Here is an 18,266-nt window from a genome sequence, read left to right on the forward strand (position 1 = left end):
TTTTTTTAGCCTTTTGCTTGTTTTGTAGAACTTATTTTTGTGTTACAAGCTTTTTTTTTTCTTAACCTTTCACGGTATACCATGTTATTGTACATCACTATGTTGTATACCATTTTTGTTTTTCTTCAATAAAAATACTTTGTGGGAAAAAAAGTTGCATCAAAGTCACACCTATCCAAAGTTGCATCAAAGTCAATACTTTTGGCATAAAAGAACCAAAAATGTAAAACGCATAAAAAATGCATCAAAAATGCATCCAAAATGCACTACATGCTTTTCTGCTGCATGTCCATTGAAGTCTATTGAACCAAAAATACACTGTCAAAGTCTCTGACCCTTTCCAAAAACGCAGCAGCTAAAAAACACATAGATGTGAATGCTTCCCATGGGAAACCATGTTAAATGGACTGTAATGTGTTTCTGCAAAATGCATAAAAAATGCATAGGTGTGAGCCAGAAGAAGGAAGCAAGAAGGCGCTTTTAAGTGCAGTATGATCAGGGCTTTATTGTAAACAAAGGTAAAAACACTTACAAGATATGTAGTGATTACAGGCACATCATAAACGTATGGTGCTGGACTCCTATCACTTGTAACTATGTGCCCAGGTCCGCTGTGCCGGCCAGAAGATGAAGGGAAATCTCCGAGTGCAAAGTGAGGTCAAAATGGGGCGGCAATGCGTTTTGGAGCATAATCCCACATTATTTTAGTACTGTCCTTTTGTGGAAATGTTTTCTTTTCTTTCCAATTTAGTAACCATAATTGTCAAGTTGTTTTGCTTCATTTTACCGTTTTTTTAGGCGTGACCATCGCCTTAGTGCTGCCCTCCTTCCGCCCCCTTCCCCTATTTACATGGCTCCTCGGCTTTAGGACTCGGTCTTGATGAAGTGAATCGCGCATTCACCGCCCCTTTTTGATGTCACTTCCAGTTTTTGCGCTCCACATGGACGGCGTGCATTCCAAAGCGGAGTGGTGGCCATCTTGCCACAACACCCAGAGATCTCCCTGCAGCTGCTGGAACACCGTTCAGAATGACCCTTTTGGTGGTGAGTCAGTGATGGTCTGGGGAGGCTTATCCAGGAAGGGATGCATAGGCCCCTACAGGCTAGACAATGGCACCCTGACTGCCATTATCGGGATGAAATCCTTGGATGATATGGTATCGGGATGAAATCTTTGGACCCATTGTCAGACCCTACACTGGTGCAGTGGATCCTGGGTTCCTCCTGGTGCATGACAATGCCCAGCCTCATGTGGAGAGAGTATGCAGGCAGTTCTTGGAGGATGGAGGAATTGATACCATTGAATTGCCTCCACGCTCGCCTGACCTAAATCCAATAGAACACCTCTGACATATCATGTTTCGGTCCATCCGACGCCGCCAGGTTGCACCTGAGATTGTCCAGGAGCTCAGTGATCCAGCATGATATTTTTCCCCATTGAGATCTGATGTGTTTTCAAAGTGTTCCTTTAATTTTTTTGAGCAGTGCATATGTTGTTGCTTGATCAGATTAGCACTCAGGCCACCATGTTGTTCTGCTTCACTTTGAAAGCTAAGTTTACCTTTACTCACTATATAGGTCCCAAGGTTTTTTCCCAGCAGATGAACCTGCAGCCAGGCACCCAGTCAAAGTCACTCCATTGGCTCAGTAATCAGTCTAGGCTGGGTATTCTTTTTTGATGGTTCATTGCAGAACTTGAACCTGGATGAGTGTAGGGTAACTGTGGGATATTCCAGCAACGCTAAGTAGTAACTTGAGGGCACCAATCTTCCTCCTAAGAATCTGAGCACAGTCCTTGCAGCAGCAAATATCGGGCTGAGCCACAAGTACAATGTCCTCTTTGAGAAATGCTGACTCTAGTACAAGAGGGATAGTAGCAGCGCACAGTCATTGGGATTTCTCACATCTTTCTGTACTCACTAATGTCCTTGAATAACTGGATGTCTCCTTCTGATATCTTCCAGACACCTCTCCTGTGAATTCTTCACACCAGATCCCCACAAGAAAGTCCCCCAGTCAGCTCCAGCAAACTTCAGAAGAATAGGCCCCACAGCTAGCATGGCTGGTACCTTGATGAGAAGCAGAAGCATGACAAGTCTGCCAGAAGGGCAGCAGCCCTCCAGGCTGGGATCTCTTCTTCTAGGACAAGAACCCCTCTGCTCCAGGCCCCAGACTATGTATGCTCTCTCCAAGCAACCATCTGGGCACCACTCCGTGGGGATTGGCAAGAGTTGCATAAATAGTCAACTGCTGGTTTGACTCTTCCAGCCCACTATCTTCCAGAATCCTCCAGATAGACGGAGATGCAGCCAACCCTGCAGTCAGTGAAACACAGAGCAGACCAAAATAATCATACACAGCCCAACTGATTTCAGTGCGTTAGTAACTAAATTTATATTCCATATCCATATATAGGAGGGTGCTACAGACATCAGCTGGTCCATGCAGACAAGGGGCCCAGGAGTGCAATTTGTAAAAATATTGTTTAATGCAAATGCTATACCTGTAGACCTTTCCTGTCACCCATGGAGCTTGGCTGAAATACTCTCAGTGTTTACATTCCTAGGTCCTTATTCCTTGAGACAAAATGCCCACTGAGCCTTCTTCTTTGAGGACAACTAAAGCGACGATCTCAAAGAATAAGACTCTGTGTCTATTTAGTTGCAGCCCAGACTAGGAGATGGAAACACTAAAATATTGGGAGTGTAGGGATCTGCTGCCCGCTACTGTATGTAATTGGCTGTGCATCTTACTGTCAGAGTTATATACTGTATGTACACCTCCTATCCCTGCTAGCTGGGTCAAAAACCCATATTTGAGAACTTTGATATCTTTATAAAGGGGAGTTTCCAGAAAGCAGGCAGAGCGAGAGAACTGAACCACATGTCTTGTCCATGGAGTTGCTGTCCCCCAGACCAGAAGAGACTATTTTAAATGATTAAGGAGAGAATAAAGCACAGAGTTGATGGACCTAAAGTTCCAATGCAACACCACAGTTCTTGCCAATGACAAGTCCCAGTCCAGGCTTGTTGGACAGTAGTTGGAGGATCCCCCTGTTACTGCTGATCTTGTATTCAGGTCTCTGACATAAAGACAGATGCCAAATCATCCTCAGGAGCCCCTGTAACTGAATTTTGCCAAAACATTCATCTGGAGGTATCTCTGTTAATACTTATATATACTATAATCACATAGCAACATCATCAGTTGCTAAGGACAGGTCGGGTGGCTTGTACAGCTTTCAGTTTTGCTGGCAAGAGTACAGATAACAGAGTAGAGGAGGAGAGAGCAGGGAGGAGGTGGGGGGTGAGCTGTCTTCCTCCTCTCTGTACACAGATGTTAATAGAGTAACTCTGTCATGATCAAGTTGTAAAGAGCTATATGTTATTTTGTTGCAGCACCCCAAGTTGCTGCGGCACCCTGGTTAAAAAGCCATGGTCTAGATGTTGTCAGCAGCCATGGCTCCGTTCAGTAAGGTCAAGGGGCCTTCATCTTCACAACTTTATACTCACCTCTCCAGCTCTTCCTACTGCTCCTTCTCACTGACAGTGTGGTGCGAGTTCATCCTACGTCTGTGAAGTACTGGTGGCAGCATCTGACTAGCCATTTGTCACATTTTGTTGAAAGTGGCCCTACACCATTGTTGTCACACCCACCACTCCTGAATACCCAATGATTTGAGTATGGAGGAGCATGATGTATGGGGTGACATCAAAGCCCCTCTAAGCTCTTACACCATTGAGTTCCAGGAGTTCTAACATCATTTACCCTATTTGAGCAAGACTATGAGGTCTCTTTTCAGAATTATACAGCTAAGGTAAGTGCATCTCAAGATCTAGGTTTTGTTATACATATATATACTGTATATTGTTATTTTTGGACACTGAAAATGTTCTAATGCTAAAAACATCTGGACCTTTTTCCGCTGAGGATTATATTTGTGCTTTTGGCAGGATTCTTAACGATGGTTGATTAACCCTTTTAAAGGCTTATTTCCCCTAAGTTTGTGGAGCAGGAACATGTTTTCAATCAGTTTGCACACTCTCATGATTGATATTGGGTTCAAGCATGAGTCTTAATTGACCAAAAGGGAATAAGTATGAATGCTGCAAGACAAAGCACTTCCTGCTGAGGAACTCCACCATCTGATAGAGAGGACCAGACAAACCGTATCTGTTGGAGTGTCTCTCAAAATAGCACACTCTGCATCCAACTCTCCAGATTTTAAATGAAGGTTTTGGCCAGTCTGGACATTAATATCAGTTACTGGCCAGAAGGCATGTCAACAGATACAAATATTTTTGTGTTACAAACAGCTCGGACCAGAGGCGGACTGACCATTTGGAAACTCGGGCACTGCCCGAGGGCCCGGGGTCAGTAGGGGGCCCCATGAGATGCCCCTGGTACCTTTTTCATAGGCTTTTTTGAGTTTGGGCAAGGACACAGGGGCCCCATGATCCCCTATTGCCCGGGGGCCCCATGAGTTGTCAGTCCGCCCCTGGCTCGGACCTGTTTTAGTTGTCAATTTTATATTTTTGTGTATGTATCCTTTCACATCTGCCGTGCTATGTAGCTGTTGCAGTATCAAAACACTTTTTCTCCTATATAAAATGACTCTTACTTTATTATATCCAGAATCCTATTTCATCTATCTATATATACAGTATAGGTGTGTTTTTGCATTATATATTTGTATTATATACTATGGAATACTAAATAAATCAATATTGTAAGTTAACTGAAGCAGAATTCCTGTTTGATATGAGGCCGCTCTGCCCTAAACAGGGGTGACTACCCAGATTTAGTTTGCTGGGTGCTTAACAGTTCAAGCTGATTTGCAGTCTGTTCTCATTGGGTTGCCTGCTAAGCTCAGAGTTGCAGTTGCTCCTCCCTGCTGCCAGTAGGTGTCATTGGTATATCTGGCAATAGAGTGAGAGGCCGCAGCTTGTACTTATGGCTGGCCAGGGGATGGTAAAAGCAGGTGGTTGAGCTACAGTTTTACTGTCCCTCATCCATTCATCTAAAGAGAGACTCTCAAGGTTGTACACCTGCCGTGGAAAAAAATAAAATTGCATATCGTATCTGGAGGGTAGTACTGCTGCTGTATGTGACCCATTTAAGTGCAATGCATGTGGCTGTGGTGCGGTGATACTGCCTTTTTAGGGTTAAAAAAAGTGGCGAGGAGGTGACTTATTGCTTCTCGGCTGTCTGTCAACTCCTCTCTGAAAAACAATCAACCGAGGATCACTTTTCAGAAGGGGGTTTCCGCACATCCAAATAAGCCCTTATACTGGGTTATGAATATTTGTTTCTTCTGGACAACAACTGGGACGCTTATTGCCATTGGTGCATGCTAGGGGAGGGCATAAATATCTCTGGCTGATGTTGTGAAGCTCCCTTCCCCCAGGTTTCTGCTTTGGGAGGGTGTATGTGCTGTGCTATCTGACAAGGCTTTTGGCCTAGGAGGCCCCAGCATGTGCTTGGTACAAAAACTAGAAGGATGCATGCATGCACAGGGTGGTCCTGCTGTCATATGAGGTCCTGGGTACAAGGAGCCTTGCATAGATTGGAAGCCTGGAAGAAGCAGCAGTGATGCCTGGGCTTTGTATGTGAATGGACACACAGAGCAGTGATGCCATGGCTTTGTATGTGAATGGACACACAGAGCAGTGGCTTGGGAGTGAGCCTGCTTGGGTGCCCACATAGCAAGCTACTTGATGTGTGGGCACTAAGCAGGAGAAAGGGGCCAGGAGATCCGGTGGGTGACCCGAGATGAGATTGGATTGGTGCTGCTCTGTGCAAATCCATTAGACAGAACAGGTAAGTATGACATGTTTGATACATACAATATATTGCCAAAAATATTGGGACAACCCTCCAAATAATTGGATTCAAGTGTTTCAATCACCTCTATGGCCACAGGTGTATAAAATCAAGCACCTAGACATGCAGACTGCTTCTACAAACATTTGTGAAAGAATGGGTCGCTCTCAGGAGCTCAGTGACTCCAAGCGTGGTCCCGTGATAGGTTGTCACCTGTGCAATAAGTCCATCCGTGACATTTCCTGGCTACTAAATATTCCACAGTCAACTGTTAGTAGTATTATAACAAAGTGGAAGCAACTGGGAACAACAGCAACTCAACCATGAAGTGGTAGGCCACGTAAAAAAACAGAGCGGGGTCAGCGCATGCTGAAGCACACAGTGCACAGAAGTCACCAACTGTCTGCAGAGTCAATAACTAAAGACCTCCAAACTTCATGTGGCCTTCAGACTGGCACAACAACAGTGCGTAGGGAGCTTCATGGAATGGCTTTCCATGGCTGAGTAGCTGCATCCAAGCCTTACATCACTAAGTGCAATGCAAAGCGTTGGATGCCATGGTGTAAAGCACGCTGCCACTGGACGTGTTCTCTGGAGTGACGAATCACGCTTCTCTGTCTGGCAATCACATGGACGTGTCTGGGTTTGGCAGTTGCCAGGAGAACAGTACTTGCCTGACTGCATTGTGCCAAGTGCAAAGTTTGGTGGAGGGGGGATTATGGTGTGGGGTTGTTTTTCAGGGGTTGGGCTTGGCCCCTCAATTCCAGTGAAGGAGCTCTTAAGGCATCAGCATGCCAAGACATTTTGGACAATTTCATGCTCTCAACTTTGTGGGAACAGTTCAGGGATGGCCCCTTCCTGTTCCAACATGACTGCGCACCAGTGCACAAAGCAAGATCCAAAGACATGGATGAGCAAGTTTGTTGTGGAGGAACTTGACTGGCCTGCACAGAGTCCTGACCTCAGCCTGATAGAACGCCTTTGGGATGACTTAGAGAGGAGACTGCAAGCCAGGCCTTCTCATCCGACCTCAGTGCCTGACCTCACAAATGTGCTTCTGGAAGAATGGTCAAACATTCCCATAGACACTCCTAAACCTTGTGGACGGCCTTCCCAGAAGAGCTGAAGTTGTTATAGCTGCAAAGGACGGGGCCAACTCAATATTGAACCCTACGGACCAAGACTGGGAGGCCATTAAAGTTCATGTGCTTGTAAAGGCAGGCCGACCAATACTTTTGACAATATAGTGTACGTGTGAACCAGGTGTTAGACTAGCAGATTACTGTCCTTTACTAATTAAAGCTGAACTCCAGCTAACACCTATTGACCTTGGCGCAGACAGTACACATATATGCGGGCTCTTGGTGGGTAGGCCTTTCAGCCGAGAGGATGCATATATGCGTACCCTGCGAGCTCCTGGCAAAGGTACTGGCACCTAACGGAAAGATCTCCGATCATATGACCACTGTGACAGTGGCAGGCGGCCCAATGCTTTTGGCAATATAGTGTGTGTGTATATATATACATTTATTTAATTTTATTTTTTTTAAGGGGGGGTGTTGTTTTACCTTTATTATCACTTTAAAGCTGAGTACCTTTGTAAGTACATTGTATTTATTTAATATAAATAATAATATAATATATTATAATAAAGGGTCTTATGACAATGCAGTAGTCTGGTGCACCCTCTCTCTGTGTTATCTCACTTTTTGGTGTATAGCAAATCTTTATTTTTTGAGTTCAGGTCCACTTTAAAATGAAACACCACAAAGATATTTAGACTTTCCGAATCATGCACTCTTTTTTTCAGCTGCCCATATGTACGATTTTATTATGAAATTATTTCCAACGTCTTTGAATGAAACCTCTCCAGATATTTCCACTAGGTGCATACCAAGTCTCAGCCTCATTCGGGGCCGCCGGTCGAGGTGCTGAGGACATGGGCTTTATCTTCCTCTCTCTTACACACTAATTCTTTTATGTATGTGTCCAGTTTATGGCTGAGCTTCAGGATCGCAGCGTGCAGCAGGAGAGCAGAGCCAACACAAACCACCTCCAAACAGATGTGCAGAGCTCCTTGATGTGGATGGGGTTCACTGGCTGCACACACTGAAGAAAAGGATTTAATTCATTATTTTCCTCCACGTGTAAAGACTGTTTTGGAAAAAATTGGGGCCATTTGCTTCAGTAAATGTGTAATTTGATATTATTTGTGAGTATGTGACTGTACTCAAAGATATAAAAGTGTTTGCTAGGTGCACAACGGACTGCGCAGTAAAACGCAGCCATCAGCTGTCAGGAGCTGTTCACGTCTCGCATTTTTTGCTCGCACATTTTTTTTTTGTAGGCATTTTGGAGCGTTTTTGCTTGTTACGCATAAGGCAGAACTTGAATGGACTACCTTATGTGCGACCCAGAAGTGTCCGAAAGAACTTCTAGGACTTTTTTGGGGTGGAGCATTTTTTTTGGTGCTGCAAATGCATGCCTGCTACCCACGTTTGGGGTGTCATTAACAATAGCACCACAAGCACGATGCCTGTTTGCAGCTCGGTTTCCATAGCGCACAGGAAAATGCGTGTTTTCTGTGCGGTTTTGACGTCCGTTTAGAAACGTGCACATGTGAACCCAGCCTTAAAGTCCTCCCTGTTAAAGTGCTTTCCTTTTTTTTTTTAAAATAAACTTTATTTGAAGTACCACATAGTGACACTTCATTATTTATTTATTTCAGGTACTTATATAGTGCCGTCAATTTACGCAGCGCTTTACATATACAGTGGGGATCGAAAGTCTGGGCACCCCAGTTAAAAATTTGTATTAATGTGCATAAAGAAGCCAAGGAAAGATGGAAAAATCTCCAAAAGGCATCAAATTACAGATTAGACATTCTTATAATATGTCAACAAAAGTTAGATTTTATTTCCATCATTTACACTTTCAAAATAACAGAAAACAAAAAAATGGCGTCTGCAAAAGTTTGGGCACCCTGCAGAGTTAATATCTTGTACTGCCCCCTTTGGCAAGTATCACAGCTTGTAAACGCTTTTTGTAGCCAGCCAAGAGTCTGTCAATTCTTGTTTGAGGTATCTTTGCCCATTCTTCCTTACAAAAGTCTTCCAGTTCTTTGAGATTTCTGGGCTGTCTGTCACGCACTGCTCTTTTAAGGTCTATCCATACATTTTCAATTATGTTGAGGTCAGGAGATTGTGAAGGCCATGGCAAAACCTTCAGTTTACGCCTCTTGATGTAATCCCCCGTGGATTTCGAGGTGTGTTTAGGATCATTATCCATTTGTAGAAGCCATCCTCTCTTTAACTTCAGCTTTTTTCCCAGATGGCATCAAGTTACCATCCAAAGTTTGCTGAAATTTTATTGAATCCATTTTTCCTTCTACTCGTGAGATGTTCCCTGTGCCACTGGCTGCAACACAACCCCAAAGCATGATTGATCCAACCCCATGCTTAACAGTTGGACAGAGGTTCTTTTCATTAAATTCTGGGCCCCTTCTTCTCCAAACGTACCTTTGCTCATTCCGGCCAAAAAGTTAAATTTTAACCTCATCGGTCCACAGAACTTGTTTCCAAAATGCATCAGGCGTGTCTATATGTTCATTTGCAAAGTTCAAACGATGATTTTTGTGGTGAGGACGTAGAAGAGGTTTTCTTCTGATGACTCTTCCATGAAGACCATATTTGTACAAGTATCTCTTTATAGTGGAATAGTGTACCACAACTCCAGTGTCTGCCAGATCTTTCTGGAGGGATCGTGCAGTCAAACGTGGGTTTTGAATTGTTTTTCTCACAATCCTGCGAGCTGTTCTGTCTGATATTTTTCTTGGTCTTCCAGATCTTGCTTTAACTTCCACTGTTCCTGATGACTGCCATTTCTTAATTACATTCCGAACAGAGGATATTGACATCTGAAAACACTTTGCTATCTTCTTATAGCCTTCTCCAGCTTTGTGAGCGTCAACTATTTTCAGTTTCAGTTTTCTAGACAACTGCTTAGAAGAACCCATGGTGCTGATTGTTGGGGCAAGGTCAGATGAGTCTGGGCATTTAAAACCTTTGAGATTGACATCACCTGGTCTTCCCAGACGATGATTGAGAACAATCCATGACACTGGCAGGTCTCAGCTTTGCAAAGGGGGCAGTGCATGCTATAAATTCTGCAGGGTGCCCAAACTTTTGCAGACACAATTTTTTCGTTTTCTGTTATTTTGAAAGTGTAAATGATGGAAATAAAATCTAACTTTTGTTGACATATTATAAGAATGTCTAATCTGTAATTTGATGCCTTTTGGAGATTTTTCCATCTTTCCTTGGCTTCTTTATGCACATTAATACAAATTTTTAGCTGGGGTGCCCAAACTTTCGATCCCCACTGTATATTGTACATTCACATCAGTCCCTAACCCTCAAGGGGTGTACAATCTAAGGTCCCTAACTTACATTCATACATACACATACTAGGGACAATTTAGACAGGATCCAGTTCACCTATCAGCATGTCTTTGGAGTGTGGGAGGAAACCCATGCAGGCACAGGGAGAACATGCAAACTCCAGGCAGGTGGTGCCGTGGTTGGGATTCAAACCGACGCCCCAAGTACTGCCAGGCGGAAGTGCTAACCATTTAGCCACTGTGCTGCCCCACTTCATGTGGGCCTCTCTGTACCGTAGCAGTGCAGAGTGCAGCGACAAGTGATGCCAGCCAGTGCACTGCAGAAAAATGCAGACATGCTGCATTTTTCCACACAACACTTCACACCAGCATTGTGGTGTGAACGGTTCACAAGGAAAACTATTATTTTCTGCAAGCCCTAGCGGTGAAATATGCAGAAAAATACAGGTCTCCACACATAGGAATTTATTTATGAGACATTCATAGGACGAATGTTGCAAGCATTTGTGCAGGATACGCGATTGTTCCCCATTTTTTGTAAAAAATGAATTCCTATGATTGTCAGCTCCATCTAGTGGCCAAAATACTGCATCGTTTTCTGAACCACCCAAATGAGAAAATGAAGAAGAAAATGTACTGCATTTTGGCCACTAGATGGGGCTGATAATCAGTAGGAATCAATTTATTACAGAAAATATGGGGAACATTCATGCTACCTGCATGAATGTTTGTGACATTTGTCCAGTGAACGTTGTTATAAAGAGATCCCTTAGTCAGAACCGGCCTTTCTGTTTTATTGCACCTCTTTAACATTTTATAATGATTTTTCTGCACCCTATACCTCATTTCAGGTGTGCTATGCAGAAATTTTAACATGCCAAATTGTGCTTTGAGAATTCAGCAAAAGGCAGAGAACCTCAGAAATATATGTACTGACGTACTGAAGAGCACAACAATCTGCAAAATGATAAATTAGATGTAAAACCCCTTTCACACTGATGGTCTGATCGGGTCTACCTCAGGGGTGGACTGACAACTCATGGGGCCCCCGGGCAATAGGGGATCATGGGGCCCCTGTGTCCTTCGCCCACACTCAAACTACACCCAAAAAAGCCTATGAAAGGTACCAGGGGCATCTCATGGGGCCCCCTACTGACCCCGGGCCCTCGGGCAGTGCCCCGGTACCCTAATGGTCAGTCCGCCCCTGGTCTACCTGTCAGTATTTCAGGACCATCCATAGATCTCTATAGAGCAGCGGGTGTCAGCGGACATGCCTCCACTGACACCCACCGGCATCAGATCCGATCCTGTACACTAAAAACAGACGGATCGATAATCCGTTCCCCATCTATCTGGTGGATTGGATCAGATAAGTACCACAAATGCAACACCTTCTGCGCTCAATGACCCGGATCCATAGGGGGCTGATGGACCAATACTCTTGAAGAGTATGGAGATTCATCCAGAACCGATCAAAGGCTCAAACAAAAAGCTGAGGAAGCTCAATATAAACTGTAGTGAAGAAAAAAAGACAGAGCGCGCCAACCTTCCGCATTACTTCAGTAAACAGTTAATTGATTTATTAAGTTAGGAGATATACTCACAAACATAGCAGTAAAACAAGCATGTAGAGTCCAAAACCGAACCCCATGATAAGTAACACATGCTTGTTTTACTACTATGTTTGTGAGTAAATGCACTAAATGCGTTTCAGCACCTTCTCCATTGAACTCTATTGTAGCAAAAAATGCTGCTGTTTGCATTTAAAAAAGTCTCTGTCCTTTTCTAAAAATGAAGCAGCTCAAAAAAGCATAGATATGAACGTGTCCTATGGGAAACCATGTTAAATAGCCTGTAATGCATTTTTGCAAAAAGCACTAAAAAAAGCATTGGTGTGAACCAGGGGTAAGCCATGTGTCTGTAAGGAAACAACACTGACTGAGGGAGCATGAAAAAAAACAGAGAGGGACCATCTAGGAAAAGAAGTATGTATTTATAAAAAAATAAAAAATGAATATTTATACTCACCTCTATGCTGCAGTATTGGTGTTATAATCAGAGCTGCTGTTAAAAATCACAGGGCCCCGTACAGCCAACCTGACAGCCCCTCCCTCAAAAAACACAGTGTACTATGCTTAAGTTATGAATGGACACAGTAATTGATCAGTACCGATCACCCATTGTGTTCATTCAGAAAAGATAGGGCTGGTAAATGTGACATAAATTACCTGACCCTTCCCCCACTCTCCATCCTGAAGGATCCTATTGTGCACTTGCAGCTGCCCGTGGGAAGGAAAGGAGGGAAGCTTGAAGCACTGCGGGGGTGGGGGCACACAGGGGGGCCTGGGCATCAGGGGGAAACATATGGTGCAAAGGGAGGGTAATGGGTGTGGCGGGAGGGGCAATTACTTGAACTGACGCCCTTGTATGTCTCTCTCTGCAGCAGCTGAAAGCCAGCGGGAGGGAGAGGAGAAAAAAGCCAGATTTCAGCTGCTGCAGAGAGAGCCATAAAGGGGATAGGTTCCAGTAATTGCCCCCTCCCGCAATGCCGATCACCCTCCCTGCCCACATACAATTCATCAAGCCCCCCTGCTGGCCTGGGTCCCATACAGGAGGACTGGTGGTACCCCCTTATCCATGGCCCTGGTTATACTGCTGCTGTCCCATGGCAGCTGCAACACTGAGAACTGAGCAATCACATGACAGCTGATCACTCAGTTCTCGGTTTGTTCAGAGCGGAGAGTAGTGACGGCCTCTGCTGTGCCGCTTCAGCAATCACTGGAGAGCAGGGCTGGGGAGAGGGTAGGTGAAGCTGGCCCTACTCTCAGCTGCATGCTGAGAGGTAGAGCCAACTGTCAATCAGGCAGCTGGGTGGATTCCGATAATATTGTCAAGATCCTCCAGAGCATGGAGCAGCTCTGCCCTTTCAGTGATATTTAGCAAATAGCCTCCTATCTGCTGTCTCTGGGTCACAGGAGAACAAAATTAAGCGTATTCCTGTAACCCACAAGAGAGGTATGGCCAGAAAAGGCTTTGGCTATGCAGGAGTACCTCGGTTTACGAATGTATTGCGTTCTGAGGGACGTTTCGTATTGCGAAAAATTTGTAAACCAAAACTCAGTTTCCCATAGGAATGCATTGAAACCAATCTGTTCCAGAGGTCGGAAAAAAAGTTTAAAAAAAAGTATTTTATCTGTTCAAAACTTATTAGAAAGTGCACTTTAAAGGCACGGGGCCGGCGCTATAAATGCTTCATATTGCAAAAAAAATTCATAAGCAAGGCATTATTTTCAATGGATTTTCATTCGTAAACCGAAAATTCCATTAACCGAGGCATTCGTAAGCCAAGGTACGCCTGTGCCTCTCTTTTAAATACTTAGCACAAAATAGGAGGGGAGATACCAAATCACACAGGCAAAGTTGTGGTGCCTCAAACCACCACTAGATGTCAGCAAACTACAAAACCATACAGTTCAATGCAACAACAGAAGAAATACATTTAGGTAGAACAGAACAACAATCAAGGTACGCCCGTACCTCTCTTCTAAATAACTAGCACAAAACAGGAGGGGAGATATCAAATCACACAGGCAAAGTTGTAGTGCCTCAAACCACCACTAGATGTCAGCAAACTACAAAACCATACACTTCAATGCAACAACAGAAGACATACATTTAGGTAGAACAAAACAACAATCAAGGTACGCCCGTACCTCTCTTCTAAATAACTAGCACAAAACAGAAGGGGAGAGATACCAAATCACACAGGCAAAGTTTTAGTGCCTCAAACCACCACTAGATGTCAGCAAACTACAAAACCATACAGTCCAATGTAACAGCAGAAGAAATACATTTAGGTAGAACAGAACAACAATCAAGGTATGCCCGTACCTCTCTTCTAAATAACTAGCACAAAACAGGAGGGGAGATATCAAATCACACAGGCAAAGTTGTGGTGCCTCAAACCACCACTAGATGTCAGCAAACTACAAAACCATACAGTTCAATGCAACAGCAGAAGAAATACATTTAGGTAGAACAGAACAACAATCAAGGTATGCCCGTACCTCTCTTCTAAATAACTAGCACAAAACAGGAGGGGAGATACCAAATCACACAGGCAAAGTTTTAGTGGCTCAAACCACCACTAGATGTCAGCAAACTATAAAAACCATACAGTTCAATGCAACAACAGAAGACATACATTTAGGTAGAACAGAAAAACAATGCTTTAACAAACTAAAAAAAACACCTAGTTATGACTTAAATCTACGTTAATCATTTGTTCTTCTCTAGTTACTAAAAAATTCAGAACCTGGTTCAAAAAATGTCTCCATGTGGTAATAACAGGAGCAGTTGCAGGCTGACGTGCAGTAATGACGCATGGCATAGAGTACATAGACGATGCAACATTCTCCTCTGATACTGAGCTGAATTTCCAGCCTAATGATATTAAAATATGCAGCAGATTTCAGACTTATCTGACTGTCATCTGTCTGAGGCTGTTCAGTGAGAAGATTAGGCAGTGCGCCCCGGTAACTGGGCCAGGCCCAAGGCTTTGCCTGTTTAGCCTCATTTCCAGTTCATCTTTTTTTCCGTTATCAAAGTATACGTATGAAATTAAGTCCGCTTATCTGGAAGAAGAGCTTACATCTCACAGCTAGATTTTAATGCCGGGCCAATGGTTGATTTTCATCAAAGGAACTGAAGAAAAAAGTTATGATTCAGACACAAGATTGTTACAATGTAACAACTGCCAAGTCCTTGCTGTATTTAAAGGAACAGTAAACCTTTTATAGCTTCACATAGGAAACAATTAATATCAATATATATATATGTATAAATCTACTCATATCCTACAAAATGAGAATCAGACTATCCGTGATTTATATTTGTCTGTTATATGATCGGCCATACTAGGCAGCAGGGGCGGACTGACAACTCATGGGGCCCCCGGGCAATAGGGGATCATGGGGCCCCTGTGTCCGTGCCCAAACTCAAAAAAGCCTAGGAAAAAGGTACCAGGGGCATCTCATGGGGCCCCCTACGGACCCCGGGTCCTCGGGCAGTGCCCGAGTTTCCAAATGGTCAGTCTTCCCCTGGTACCCATATGAAATTTTTAGCATTTTTTTCACACAAATAAATATTTTTTGCACTATAAACAAAAAAAGAGCAAACATTTAAAAAAAAAGTTTTTCTTTGTTTCTATTATAAAATTTTGTAAACAGGTAATTTTTCTTCATTGATGAGGCTGCACTGATAGGCAGCACTGATAGGCAGCACTAATGGGCATTGATAGGCAGCACGGATGAGGTGGCAGAGATAGGCGGCACTGATAGGCAGCACTGATGGACACTGATAGGCGGCACTGATGAGCTGGCAATAATGAGGCGGCTCTGATATGCAACAATGATAGGCACTGATAGGCAGCACCGATGGGCAGCACTGATGGGCACTGATGGGTGGCACTGACTGACGGCACTGATTGGCGACACTGCTATGATCGGCCATACTAGGCAGCAGGGGCGGACGGACAAGTCATGGGGCCCCCGGGCAATAGGGGATCATGGGGCCCCTGTGTCCTTGCCCAAACTCAAAAAAGCCTATGAAAGAGGTACCGGGGCATCTCATGGGGCCCCCTACTGACCCCAGTCCCTCGGGCAGTGCCCGAGTTTCCAAATAATCAGTCCATCCCTGCTAGGCAGGGGAGGCTTAACCACTTGCCCCCCAGAAGATGTACCCCTACCCCCTTCATGACCAGGCCATTTTTTGCTATACAGCACTGTGCTACTTAACTGACAATTGCACAGTCATGCAACACTGAACACAAATTAAATTTATATAATTTTTTTTTTCACACAAATAGAGCTTTTTTTTGGTGGTATTTGAGCATCACTGGGGTTTTATTCATTGTTTGTTTGCACTGTAAATAAAAAAAGACTGAAAATTATAAACAAAACAAAATAATATTTATTATATCCTATAAAAAATATCAAATTTTCTGCAGAAATTTAGGCCAAACTTTATTTTTCTACATGTCTTTGGTAAAAAAAAAAATCTCAATAAGTGTATACTAATTTGTTTGCATGAAAGTTGTAGCGTCTACAAATGGCAGAGTAAAAACTATATATGTATATATTATTATTATTATATTATTATTATACAGGATTTATATAGCGCCAACAGTTGGCTCAGCACTTTACAATATAACGGGAGACAATACAGCAACAATACAGTTCAATACAAGAGGGATAGGAGGGCCCTGCTCCTTGGAGCTTACAATCTAGGAGATACAGTATATAGGAGATATATATACTGGAATGTTTATTTTTTTTTGTATACTAGCAATCAGCGACTTATAGCAGGACTGCGATAGTGTGGTGGGCATTCTTACATTAACTGACACTGTGCGGAAACTGACTAACTGCCACTGACATCTCCAGTGACATTAATTCAGTGATCAGTGCTAATACAAAAAGTACTGACACTGTATTAATGACACTAGGCAGGAAAGGGTTAACATCTGGGGCGATCAAAGGGTTAACTGTGTGCTAGGGAGTGATTACACTTTGTACTGTGTGCAGGGGCGGACTGACCATTCGAGCGCTCGGGCACTGCCTGAGGGCACGGGGTCAGTAGGGGGCCCCATGAGATGCCCTTGGTACCTTTCATTGGCTTTTTCATAGGCTTTTTTGGGTGTGAGCGGTGACACAGGGGCCCCATGATCCCCTATTGCCCGGGGGCCCCATGAGTTGTCAGGCCGCCCCTGACTGTGTGGTGTTTTACTAGGGGAGCTGCTGGTTCTTATTTCCCTGCTTTGCAGAGTGATAAAAACCAGCATGTCCCCACTGACAGGAAACAGATCTGAGTTATTTGCACTCACAGATCTCTCTCCTGTCAGCTGTTCCGCTGAGTCCAGGCCATGAATCGATGGGCGGGACCCGGTGATCGACACCTACAGGAGCCTGCGCCCCCTACCAGATAATGCTAAATTATATATATATGTGTGTGAGTTTGCGCAGAGTTGCCGCCCTGTAGCAGTATGGGGTTCTTGGCAAGTGGTTAAAGTGATATTAAATTCAAAAGCAAACATTACATTGCAGCTTACCTGTTCTTAGATGTGGTGGCTGCATTGGTTTTCTTTTTTAGGGTTTCTTTCCTTTATTTTCACCTGGTGATCTGGCCAGTAAGTCTGTTGTTTTTCAAAAGAGCAAGATGTCCTACACATGTAACAGATTGTTGAGACAAACCATTTGCTACTGACAAAGGGTGCTTACAATGATCAGCTTTTCATGTAAAACCTTTATCCCCCCAAAAAAAAAAAACTGTTGCTGTAACTGCTTGCATAACTGCAGTTTGATTTGGAGTTTGGACTCAATTTGTTAGTGTATCTAAATCTGCTAATGCATATAAGCCCTAGTTCACACTGACGGTGACTTTGAAATCGCGTTACTTCACTTGAAGTAGCGTGATTTCAAACCCGAAGGTCAGTGCGATTTCAGGTGCGACTTGCCTGACATCTGAGCGACTTAATGCATAGATGTCTATGCAAGTCGCCCCTGAAATCACTGAAAATTGTGAAGGAACTATTTTCAACCTCGGTGCAATTCTGATGAAGTCAGAGTCGCACCATTTTGAACGGTTCCATTGCCGACAGTTGGGTGCGAATTGTCATGCAATTTGGAACTGTCAAATCACATGACAAGTCATACCGGAGTGAACCGGGGCCAGGGGCGGACTGAGAACTCATGGGATCATGGGGCCCCTGTGTCCTCGCCAACACCCAAAAAAGCCTATGAAAAAGCCAATGAAAGGTACCAGGGGCATCTCATGGGGCCCTCTACTGACCCCGGGCCCTCGGGCAGTGCCAAGTATTCGAGTGGTCAGTCCGCCCCTGACCGGGGCTAACACTCCCCTCCCCCTAGACTGACAATGCTGCTGTCCAAAGTTTGTTCTTGCAGCAGAATAATTCCCCCTCCCTATAGGGGGAAGAAAGGGAATAAAGAGCGCCCCCACTCTGGATGAAGGAGCAACAACAAACTTT

At 44.0% G+C, this 18,266-nt stretch overlaps 1 long non-coding RNA gene across 1 annotated transcript in view; it reads left to right on the forward strand.

Moving 5' to 3' along the window:
- The first annotated feature begins 3,406 nt into the window (after window positions 1-3,406).
- Window positions 3,407-18,266, forward strand: part of LOC149461798 (uncharacterized) — a 33,940-nt gene continuing 19,080 nt past the window's right edge. The window contains exon 1 of the long non-coding RNA XR_016312774.1: window positions 3,407-3,817. This is a non-coding gene — a long non-coding RNA (uncharacterized LOC149461798). The remainder of the gene's footprint in view (window positions 3,818-18,266) is intronic.

Source organism: Staurois parvus, unplaced genomic scaffold, assembly GCF_062004578.1.
Source record: "Staurois parvus isolate SC_StPar_1 unplaced genomic scaffold, SC_StPar_1.0 ptg000192l, whole genome shotgun sequence".
Lineage (NCBI taxonomy): Eukaryota > Metazoa > Chordata > Amphibia > Anura > Ranidae > Staurois > Staurois parvus.